A 12,863-nucleotide genomic window follows, 5' to 3' on the forward strand; every position below is an offset into this window, starting at 1 on the left:
ATATCGACAAAGGATTGTACCATAAGACGCCGGATTTAGTGGCCTAAATGGCTGGTCCTATGATATCTAATCTATTCTTGGGTCAGATTGAGTTAGAAAAGTTGAACAGGGTAAAGGTTTGGTAAGATTATCTCACATTGCATTACTTTTCGGATAATTATGTGACAGCTACATACATAGCATTTGGCTCACTGGGTGGGCCAATTTTCGTGAAGAGTTTGATGATTCCATATTTCCTATAAGTGATTGAAAGTATGAATTATGCATGTGAAAAGTCCAAATTTACTTAACATCGATTAATAGAGAAAAATCAAACGTAAAAGGGATACAGATACGACAAAAGGTCATAAGACAAAATTGAACGGAGATTGTGCATTCCGTTATGTAATAGGACTTCCCGAAGGTCTGCACCATCATTAAAATTGCCTCCATATTTCGATATTCTTCGGGGATAAAAAGTGAAAATTTTAAAGATCTTGAAAGTTTTCCGTCCGTTACAGGCTAAAACGTATAATTTTGTCAAATTTCGGTTTTCTTTTTTGTCTGACAGATTATGCTGCAATCTGAATTTTGGTTAAGGAGGATAAAAATTAGGATTTTCAGGAATCTAACCCAAAAAATATGCAGATGGTCATTGCTAACTTTTAAACGGGTAGCTGTGCAAAAATTCCGCCAAAATAGTCAATGTAGAGGCACACAGTCGTTACGATTTTATTTAGATAGATAGATAAGGAATCTGCTCCACGTACAACACCTTTTGGGCTATGTCCGCTGGACTTAACCTACAAAACTGACCATTCATGATATCTCCCTTATTAATTCTCTTGACGAAAAAATGCACATGAAAGAAAAGTTTTAGAAATGGAATTCCATCACGTTTGGTCGATTTCCAGCCAGGTTGGTCTTGTGCTGTATATATTGTGGAGGAGTAAAATCACCATTTCGGTTACCTATAAACCACCAGTCCATTCTGGGAGCATGAAAACCTGCCTATGCACAGGTGGATGCTAAATATAAAGTTAGGTTCGAATATCTTCACTAGTTTTCAAGTTGTAAAAAATAGGCTTTACACTCACCCGCTCTTGAGTTAAGTCCGATGGTACTTGTACCGATATCTCCCTTATTAATCCTCGTATCGAAATGATGAACATGAGAAAAAAGGTTTGGAAATTAATTTCCATTAAGGCAGGTAGATTTCCATTAAGTTTGGTAGTGTATATTTTGTGGGAGTGCAAAATCACGGTTTCGGTTTCGTATAAATCCCCAGTCAGTTGAGGGATTTAGAAACAACATGTGCCCTAAAACCTACACCGAAGGACAGGTGGATTCTAAATATGACGTTTGGTGGAAATATATCCAGTAGATTCTAGCACTCGCGTACATACGGAGTAATTAAGGAAGAAATAATACAGTTAAGAAAGTTGAAATCAATAGAAAATGGATTATAACTGAGAGTAGTATAAGTGGGCAGTTCTAGCGCCACCACCGCCACCGGCTTTCCCCAGAGGCCTCCACCGCCACCAGCGCCACCACCGCCATACACTCTCGGGAGAGCCCTCCTCCACCGTCTCCTCCACACGCACTCCGGAGAGGCCTCCTCCTCACGCTGGCTAAGAGCGCAACCCTAACCTCACATCCACCATCCTGGAAGGGCTTAACCTAACTTTTGACGCACAAGACAGCAAGCCTAACCACATGGAAGGGCCTAGCCTCAGTTTTACGGCCGGGTGCCCTTACCGACGCAATTACACAAGATGGAGGCTATACATGGCTCCTTATGAGACACCGCCTAACCTCACATCCGCTATCTTAGAGGGGCTTAACCTAACTTTTAACGAAAAAGACAGCAAGCCTAACCTCATGGAAGGGCCTAACCTCAGTTTTATGGCCGGACGCCCTTCCCGACGTCAATTGCACAAAATGGTGGCTATATATGACTCCTTATCAGACGCCTAAAGAGTGCTTGCGCAAGAAATTTTCACACGCAAGACAGCAAGCCTAATCTCATAGAAGGACCTAACCTCAGGTTTACGACCGGATGCCCTTCTCGACGTCAACTGCACAAGATGGCGGCCATACATGACTCCTTATGAGACGCCTTAAGGGTGCTTACGCAAAATGGTGGCTGCAGGATGGCTGCTATACATAGGCTCTTATGAGAGACCCTTGGGTTGCTTGCGCAAGATGGCGGCTACAAATTGGCGGCTATACACGGCTCCTTATGAGACTCCGTAAGGGCGCTTGCGCAAGATGGCGGCTGCTCTTATGAGACGGCTTAAGGGTGCTTGCACAAGATGGTTTGAGACGCCCTAAGGATGCTTGCGCAAGATGGCGGACACAAGATGGCGGCTATACACGGCTCCTTATGAGACGTTTTAGGGTGCTTGCGCAAGATGGCTGCTGCTCTTATCAAGAAAGCTAGCTTAGAGGGTAACGTGCCGTGCTGGGTCGATTCATTAAATTTGGGGCTTAAGTGCAAAATATTAAATATCGCAAAAACGGTGCGTCGTAGAGCAAAACGGGCAAAAATTTTCTGCCGAATACCGAGGTTCGCAGTATAAGGAACATGATAGCATAAGAAAAACGTAGTCTAATGATGAGATCATCAGTTCGGTTCCGACTTAGGCCCTTTGGCATTTAGTCAGTTTTAGCTTGTATTGAAGCAAGTCTTCGTAACTTGATTTGGTTTGATTCATTAAATTTGGGGCTTAAACGCAAAATGTTAATTATCTCGAAAACGGTGCGTCGTACAGCAAAACGGACAAATGTTTCTGCCTATTACGTAGGTTCGCAGTATCAGGAACATGATTAGCATAAGAAAAAGGTAGTCTAATGATGATATCAACGGTTCGGTTTCTACTTAGGCCCCTTCGCATTGGCAGCTATCTAACTCTACAAGATGGCGGGTATACATAGCTTCTTATGAGACAGCTTAAGGGTGCTTGCACAAGATGGCTGCTGCTCTTATGAGACACCCTAGGGATGCTTGCGCAAGATGGCGGACACAAAATGGTGGCTATACGTAGTTCCTTATGAGACGGCTTAAGAGCGCGTGTACAAGATGGCTGCTATACATAGGCTCTTATGAGACTCCCTAGGGGTGCTTGCGCAAGATAGCAGCGACAAGATGGTGACTATAGACAGCTACTTATGAGACGGCCTAGGGGTGCTCGCACAAGTTGGTGGGTGCTCTTATGAAGAAAGCTAGCTTAGAGGCTACTGCGCAAGCTGACGGCTGCTGTTATGCATGCGGTGGAGGGCAATTTGAAATTCGACGTGCTCTTTTGTAACATTCCGCGTGCTTTTTTGACAGCTCTCATCTTTAATCAAAAGAGCATCGTGCTGGTATCTTTACAGCACCAAAATCCATACCATTGAAATGTGGCGGCGGGTAATTTGAAAAATTCTACGTGCTGTTTTGACTGCAGCCATCTTTAAACAATAGCGGCTATGCATAAGCTGTTAAGGCCTCCTCTTATGTCAAGGCATAGCTTTATATCTCTATCGAACAATTTTAAACCTGCATCGCAGAGGGCAAGAGTGTGCAGCGATAACATCATTATGCATGTTTAGACATGCAGATGACAAAAGAAGTGATTGAAACATAACAAGCCTAGAATCAAACGCTGTACTCGTAACAACATGTGTTCAGAACATTGTTTGATGTGTTCAGATTACTAAATAAGTGATCAAAACTGGAATCGAACACTGTTCTCGATACAACATGGGTTCAGAACATGTCAGGGGGTACTTTTGTTCTAAGAAGATTAGATCGCACAAGAAATGATTGAAACATAACAAGACTACAATCGAGCACTGTACTCGATGTCGTTAACTTCAACATGTGATTAGAACATTGATTGATGTGTTCAGATCACTAAATAAGTGATCAAGACTAGAATCGATACAACATGTGTTTAGAACATGTCAGGGGATGTCTTTTTTCTAAGAAGATTAGATTCGAACAGAGAAAAAAATAAGACTAGAATTCTGAACAGCTTGTGCAGGATAGCAGCTGTTATAACGTCTTCCTCCTCTTCCCACTCGGTGAAGGCATATGTCTATCGAACATACAATGCGATCCTATGCATAAGGCAGTGCACATACTGCGTAGCCAACTCGCTCGGTAAACGATAATATGGATACAACAAAAATACAACTTCAAATAATTTGCCTTCTATCATTTGTCTTGTGCGAAAAGCAGTCGAACAAGTTATGGCATAAACGTGTAACAACGAAGCTCGATGGCTGCAGTCGCTTAAGTGCGACCAGTATCCAGTAATCGGGAGATAGTGGGTTCGAGCGCCACTGTCGGCAGCCCTGAAGATGGTTTTCCGTGGTTTCCCATTTTCACACCAGGCAAATGCCGGGGCTGTACCTTAATTAAGGCCATGGACGCTTCCTTCCTATGCCTAGGCCCTTCCTATCCCATCGTCGCCATAAGACCTATCTGTGTCGGTGCGACGTAAAGCAAATAGCAAGGAAAAAAACGTGTAACTTGAAATATCGGTTCGGAAACCTATTGTTTCAATCTGTTGGCATGGGTTACAAGCATGTAGCTTGTGCAGGCGAGGGCTACTATGTAAAATGCTGAACCGAAAAATAATTGTGCTACACACATGATAGGGAATGGAACCCAGGGGTTACGTCTTATCAGGAGGGCAAAAGGATGAAGGGACTCTTCCTCCTTCTTACCGCACATTCCTTGTAGGGCTAATGGGCTAATAGGCTAAAGGGCTAGTGGGCTTAAGGGCTAGAGGGCAAAAGGGCTCCTCCACCGCTTCACCACGCCCTCCTCCTCCTAGAAGGACTTAGCTGAAGTGGGTACATTTTTAACAACAGCAACACACTGTTCGATTGTTTTTAGCAAGAACGCATCTACTGTGTTAAGTGTAGCAAATTAATCTTTATTGGTAAATGGTTTTGTGTTCAGAACCGAAGAAATTCTTGCCACACATAACAGGGAATGGAACTCATGGGTCACGTCTTATCAGAATTACTTAATAAAATCCCCGACCTATTAGTAGTGCAATGAGTTGCGTTTTGCTAACAGAAATCAGTATCTGCTTGATAGTTTTTAGTGCTTGGAACACTGAACTTTTCAAGAAAGCAGCAGTGAGGTTGGCGACGTTCTGTTGTTGGATTTTAAATTCCGCGCTACGACATGCATAATGTGGCAGCCTTGAGGTTTAGCGCCGTGAAGATGGCAACAGTGAGGTTAGCGATGCTCTATTGTCTTTAAAAGTGAGTTAGGGTCCGTCAAGATGACAGCTTTCAAAAACGCACGTGGCTTTGTTTAAAAACAAGACCACGTGGTCGTGACGTCACGGTCATGTGGTATGCTACGTCAAAATGCGAAGTTCGATTCTAGTTTTGAACACTTATTTAGTAATCTGAACACAGCAAACAATGTTCTGAAAACATATTGTATCGAGTACAGCGTTTGATTCTAGTCTTACCGAGCTCGGTAGCTGCAGTCGCTTAAGTGCGGCCAGTATCCAGTAATCGGGAGATAGTGGGTTCCAGCCCCACTGTCGGCAGCCCTGAAGATGGTTTTCCATGGTTTCCCATTTTCACACAAGGCAAATGCCGGGGCGGTACCTTAATTAAGGCCACGGCCGCTTCCTTCCAATTCCTAGGCCTTTCCTATCCCATAGTCGCCATAAGACATATCTGTGTCGGTGCGACGTTAAGCAAATAGCAAAAAAGGATTCTAGTCTTGTTATGTTTCAATCACTTTGTCATCTGCAAGTCGATAGAGATATAAAGCTATGCCTTGACATAAGAGGAGGCCTTAACAGCTTATGTATAAGCGCTATTGTTTAAAGATAGCTACTGTCAAAAAAGCACGTAGAATTTTTCAAATTACCCGCCACCACATTTCAAAGGTACGAGGTTTAGTGCCGTAAAGATACCAGCACGATGCTCTGTTAATTAAAGATGTGAGCTGTCAAAAAAACACGTGGATTTTTACAAAGAAGAGCACGTGGAATTTCAAATTGCCCTCCACCTCATGCATAAGAGCATTAGCCATCTTGCGCAGTAGCCTCTAAGCTAGCTTTCTTCATAAGAGCACCCACCATCTTGTGCGAGCACGCCTAGGCCGTATCATAAGGAGCTGTGTATAGTCACCATCTTGTCGCTGCTATCTTGCGCAAGCACCCCTAGGGAATCTCATAAGAGCCTATGTATAGCAGCCATCTTGTACAAGCGCTCTTAAGCCGTCTCATAAGGAGCTATGTATAGCCACCATTTTGAGTCCGCCATCTTGCGCAAGCATCCCTAGGGTGTATCATAAGAGCAGCAGCCATCTTGTGCAAACACCCTTAAGCTGTCTCATAAAGTGCTGTGTATAGCCGTCATCTTGTAGAATTAGATAGCTGCCAATGCGAAGGGGTCTAAGAAGGAACCGAACCGTTGATCTCATCATTAGACTATCTTTTGCTTATGCTATCATGTTTCTTATACTGCGAACCTCGGTATTGGGCAGAAAAATCGTGTCCGTTTTGTTCTACGACGCACCGTTTTCGAGATATTTAACATTTTGCATTTAACCCCCAAATTCAATGAATCGATCCAGCACGGCACGTTAGCCTCTAAGCTAGCTTTCTTGATAAGAGCAGCAGCCATCTTACGCAAGCACCCTAAGGCGTCTCATCAGGAGCCGTGTATAACCACTATCTTGTGTCCGCCATCTTGCGCAAGCGTCCTTAGGGTGTCTCAAGCCATCTTGTGCAAGCACCCTTAAGCCGTCTCGTAAGAACAGCCGCCATCTTGCGCAAGCACCCTTAAGAAGTCTCATAAGGAGTCACGTATAGCCGCCATCTTGTGCAATTGGCGTCGAGAAGGGCATCCGGTCGTAAAACTGAGGTTAGGTCCTTCTATGAGGTTAGGCGTGCTGTCTTGCTTGTCAACAGTTCTTGCGCAGCACCCTTAAGGTGTCTCATAAAGAATCATGTATTGCCACCATCTTGTGCAATTGACGTCGGGAAGGGCATCCGGCCGTAAAACTGAGGTTAGGCCCTTCCATGAGGTTAGGCTTACTGTCTTGTGCGTTAAAAGTTAGGTTAGGCCCCTCTAAGATAGCGGATGTGAGGTTAGGTGGTGTCTCATAAGGAGCCATGTATAGCCGCCATCTTCTGCAATTGGCGTCGGTAAGGGCATCCGGCCGTAAAACTGAGGTTTGGGCCTTCCATGAGGTTAGGCTTGCTGTCGTGTGCGTCAAAAGTTAGGTTAAGCCCCTCCAATATAGCAGATGTAGGGTTAAGCTCACTTTCTTAGGCGTCAGGAAGGGAATCCGGCCGTAAAACTGAGGTCAGGCCCTTCCGTGAGGTTAGGCTAGCTCACTTACGCATAAAGAGTTAGGTTGAGCCCCTCCAAGATAGCGGATGTGAGGTTAGGGTCTTACCCTTAGGCGTCAGGGAGGGCATCCGGCTTTAAAGCTGAGGTTAGGCCCTTCCATGAGGTTAGGCTAGCTCTCGTATGCATAATAGGTTAGGTTAAGCCCCTCCAAGGTGGCGGATGTGAGGTTAGGGTAGCGCTCTTAGCCAGCGTGAGGAGGAGGCCTCTCCCGAGTGCGTATGGAGGAGACGGTGGAGGAGGGCTCTCCCGAAAGTGTGTGGCTGTGGTGGCGGTGGAGGCCGCTTCGGAGAGCCGGTGGCGGTGGTGGCTCTAGAACTGTGCACTTATACTACTACTGAGAACAGCCGGATAACGACAAATATGTAAATGCCAACTGAATGTATTGGAAAATCAAATGCCCTTCAATAAATTATGCTGGTGTGAGTTATGGATATAATAAAGCGGTAACAGAGGAGAAATTTAGGCGCAGTGATTCTTAGGTAAACAGATAAGATGATGACTAATTATGTTATTACTTAATCTATTCGAGGGCGGTTATAACCTCCAACGATATTCCGCCAATATCCCGCAGATAGGCCGATTGACGCCTCTCTTGCCTTCTACCCAAGGAACAACCACGAATTTAAAAGCATGATGAGGAAAATGGCAATACGTTACTTCCCTGCTGGCAAGCAGAGACGTTGCCATGGTAACCTGTAGGTTCGTTGTCGGTCTGTCACTCTCTCAATGCACAACATGATACCCGCAGAAAATAGTGGATTTTTCCGTCATGTGAAGAGTAAGGTAAATTATGAACATAACGAAAGTTGTTTATAATGAAGAGACGTTTCACGTACGGTCCACAGAGTTTACAGAATATCAACAGTATAAGAAAAAATGGGGGAAAACCGTTCTGGTATATCGAAACCTTCCCCGGGATGAGTATACTCTATATATGAAGTTTGGTTGCGATCTATACAGCCGTTTCGACCTGATGGTGGAACAAACAAACAAACAAACAAACAAACAAACAGAAACGAAAAATAAAAACTATCGATTCGGTCTTGAGTTGACCTAAAACAGACAGCGGACCCCCTATAACTTTATTTATATAGATCTGCGTGTCGCGGATTTCCCTTCGAATGTCAGCCAATCCTGTGTTTTGAGTTCAATAAGAGGGGAGATATTTCGTAATTCGAGCTTAAAATGAGAGCGGGGAAGTACCTAACGAGTGACGTTATCAATAAAACGTCACGCAGTTAGACTAGGAAAGATCTTTTCGGCACAAATGTATGATGTACCATTAAAAATTATTCATTTTACTTAACCTCGGATTGGAAGAAATTTCGTGAGATTTTTTGTTTCTTCGATTTTTCTGGTGTGCTGCAAAAAAATCGGGAAGTATCCAGAAATTTCGGGAGACCTGGCAACAGTGATCCAGAACGTCTGGATAGTCCTTGAATATTTCAATAAATATATTAATGTAAGCTAAAAAGTATTTACTAACCTGGGCTAGGTTTTTAGTGACATGTCATCTTTTAATTCGCTTACAACAGAAATTGCTAACTTGTACATAAATCCCGATCATAGTTCCAACATTGCAGAAATGCTCATTTATTAGGTATTTTTTGTATTTTACGTCTTTTTAATTATACGTCATTATTTAGTTATTTTGGATTGTCTTCTTCTTTCTCTTCTTCTCCGTTTCACCCACTTTGGGGTAAGGTAGATCAATCTATGGTTAGTAAGTCGTGTTTTCCTGTCCTCCCAGTAATTCTTCATCCTTTCATACCTTGCCTTCCTCTCTTCCTCACAAATTCTGTGTAGTCGTTTGGGCTTCACCCTGTCCTGAAATCTTTTTATTTCATCTTTGGTTATTTTCTTCGCGGATCCATCTGCAATCATCTCTTCTGCAATTTGGAGCTCTCGCAGGTCCTTGTCAGTTTCCTTGAAACAGTTCGGCTTGGTTTCCTTACTGCGGAAATAGTCCAAAATTCTTTTCGTTACCCTTTTCGTGTCCATTATTAGGAAATGACCACAGATGTCGATTCTTGTTTCCTTTCTGTTTTCCTACACCGTGTTTCATTCCTCATGTGTGAAAGCTCGTTATTATGGAATTTGTAAACTAGAATTTTTCATAGTGTTTTCCTTTCCATGATCTCCGACTTTCCCATTGGACCATATGTAGTTATAGACAGTGGATATTATTAGACTATTTTATACTTTTTGAGTCATTTCTTATATACTTGATGATTATGAAGCATTGTGCGTATGGTATTGGATGTTATGAACACGGAGACTTGAGAACCTTCCCAACACTTTGTCGATCTGGGGACTGAAGAAACTTTGTTCACCACTTACGTCTTGGAAATGTCCACATACATTCCAGGACAGACACCTCCAGTTGGAGGAGTCTTGCTCGTGACCAGTCGAGATTTCCTTCTGAAGACGTGAAGCAAAGTACTCTGCGAAACGTAAAGAATTGCACCTTGTTTTCTTGACATCGCATAAGCCCAAAAGATTATTATAATGTCTATAATATAAATATGAGGTAGAGCAACTCGATTAGTAAATTAATTTTTAAATTGAATTTAAGATTTGTCATTTTCTTGAAGTTCTTGAATCACTTTACTGGATTGTTGTCATTTTATACATTAATTTTTAAACTTTTAGCTCATCAAAATCGTGCCCTAGGTGATGCAATATTACTGCCGCCGTCTGTTTTTCCCTGTCCAGGCCAAATGTCCGACTAATGTATGGTAGATTGAGCCCAGTTTTACTAACGTTTGCCCTTACTGACCCTCTCCACCCGCCCCTGCGTCCTGTTGTTGGAGGTGGGATAAATGAAGAAGCAATTATAAAAGAGCGACCATGGGCTCTCAACTTTGGAGCGTAGGTTGGCGACCATGGGTCACCTATCTCAGTCTGGCTTGTGGCAGGATCCTCACTTATCCGATGTAGAAATTCTCTACGTTTCGCAGAGACTATTTCATGTGCCTTCAGAAGCGCAATACGTCTCTCCACTGTCTGTTTTAAGGGATAAATATGGGGATATCTGTGCAATGTTATAACGGACACTTCTTGGTTTATAGACAAATAAACGATGAAAAATATAAAATACCTTTTAACCAGGTTTGTACTACAGTTGTCACTTTCGCAGATTAAAACGCTCTCAGTCATACTATCTCCCATGCAGACAGCGCCTTCCGCGCGGTACAAAACACAAAGTGAGAAAGCCTGGAATTAACACTATAAAAAGGTCTGGTCTAGTAATTTAATTTCCTCATAAGCCCCGGCGGGTTGCGTAATAAAAGCATTAATGCTGAAATTAAAAATAAAATTATTTTCAGGAGCCACCCTCTTCGTCCCATAAAACTGCCATAAATACTGCAGGCGTCATTATACTGGTTAATAAGAATAAACATGAGATTACTTCAGGCTACTTAGGCAATTAGCCATTAAAAGTAAGTAATTATTTCTGCCAGTGCAGTGTGGTCTTCTGTTCAATATGATAATGGCTGCTATAACACAGCAATAGTTCCCCTCATTTCATAGTTACGAAGTTAAAAATATCCTTTAAAATTCTGACTCCGACCTTGCAGTTTAGGTTTGGAGTGTTTAGTTGGCAAATTTGGAACAGTCTCGTCCTGGAGGGACGTGCCATTCCAGCTGATGAGTCCAAATGGCACGTCTGGACGAAACTCTGCATAATGCACACGGCCTAACCACCCAAAAGCTGGTTCTATTCCTGTGATTTTAAGTCTCGTGTAAGGCTGTCCGGACTGAAGGTAATTGTAGTAAACAATTATCAGAGTACTCAAAATGGATCCTCGCTTTCATTTTTCCTATCCCACCTCCCTTGGTCAACTCTTGTTTTTCCCGACCCCGACGGTATTAGGAATGTGAGGCATCGGGAGTCTTTTTTGTCTTTCTTTGGCCGATGCATCCATTTGCCGAAGTGTCGGAATTTTCCTACCATTCCGGCTGATTGGTGTTTAGAGGATGGTCGTCTAGTTGTACTTCCTCTTAAACCAATCACCTCCACCATTACAGTCGTATAATTAAGTCCAACGTCAGATTCTCTATTTCATGATAAACACATCATGGGTAAAAAAAAAACTACACTCCCACATTTTCGACCGTCTTTTCATTTCTACGTAAATACTATATCCCACATTTATTTTTTTGTCATATTCGTACCCTTACTGTCCTTACCACCTACACTTCCCTCAATTACTAACTTGAACAAGAAATACACAACATTACTATCGTCACACGTTACTTTATATCTCTTGTTCTGGTAAAATTTCGCCGAACGTTCTCTTCTCACCAATTCGATTCAGCACCTCTTCATTCGTGATTCGTTCTACCCATCCCACCTTCAGCACTCTTCTGTAACACCACATTTCAAAAGCTTCTCTTCTCTTCCTCTCTGAAGTGTTTATCGTCCATTCCTCACTTTCACACAGACAGTGCCATGTTCCTGACTAAAGCAAAAGAGAAACCATTTAAAGATCATAAATATGTCTCTCGGTCATGGCCATTCATCAACATCTGCTAATTTAAGATGACAACCAACCACGGGACATAGCCTGCACGGTTGCTAGGTAACATTGTCTGGCCATCCATCCGTACCTTACATCACAGCCTGCACGGTTGCTAGGTAATATTGTCCGGCCATCCATCCATACCTTACATCACTGCCTGCACGGTTGCTAGGTAACATTGTCTGGCCATCCATCCATACCGTACATCATAGAATGCACGGTTGCTAGGTAATATTGTCTGGCCATCCATCCGTACCTTACATCATAGAATGCACGGTTGCTAGGTAATATTGTCTGGCCATCCATCCATACCTTACATCATAGAATGCACGGTTGCTAGGTAACATTGTCTGGCCATCCATCCGTACCTTACATCACAGCCTGCACGGTTGCTAGGTAACACTGTCTGGCCATCCATCCGTACCTTACATCACAGCCTGCACGGTTGCTAGGTAACATTGTCTGGCCATCCATCCGTACCTTACATCATAGAATGCACGGTTGCTAGGTAATATTGTCTGGCCATCCATCCATACCTTACATCATAGAATGCACGGTTGCTAGGTAACATTGTCTGGCCATCCATCCGTACCTTACATCACAGCCTGCACGGTTGCTAGGTAACACTGTCTGGCCATCCATCCGTACCTTACATCACAGCCTGCACGGTTGCTAGGTAACATTGTCTGGCCATCCATCCGTACCTTACATCATAGAATGCACGGTTGCTAGGTAATATTGTCTGGCCATCCATCCATACCTTACATCATAGCCTGCACGGTTGCTAGGTAATATTGTCTGGCCATCCATCCATACCTTACACCACAGCCTGCACGGTTGCTTGGTAACATTGTCTGGCCATCCAACCATACCTTACATCACAGCCTGCACGGTTGCTAGGTAACATGTCTGGCCATCCATCCATACCGTACATCATAGAATGCACGGTTGCTAGGTAACATTGTCTGGCCATCC

The 12,863-nt window shown here is 43.3% G+C and overlaps 1 protein-coding gene across 1 annotated transcript in view; it reads right to left on the reverse strand.

Annotated features, from left to right (window-relative positions):
* Positions 1-12,863, reverse strand: part of LOC136867475 (LIM domain transcription factor LMO4.2) — a 1,054,153-nt gene that overhangs the window by 782,030 nt on the left and 259,260 nt on the right. The window lies entirely within an intron of this gene.

Source organism: Anabrus simplex, chromosome 3, assembly GCF_040414725.1.
Source record: "Anabrus simplex isolate iqAnaSimp1 chromosome 3, ASM4041472v1, whole genome shotgun sequence".
In the NCBI taxonomy this organism is placed as follows: Eukaryota; Metazoa; Arthropoda; class Insecta; order Orthoptera; family Tettigoniidae; genus Anabrus; species Anabrus simplex.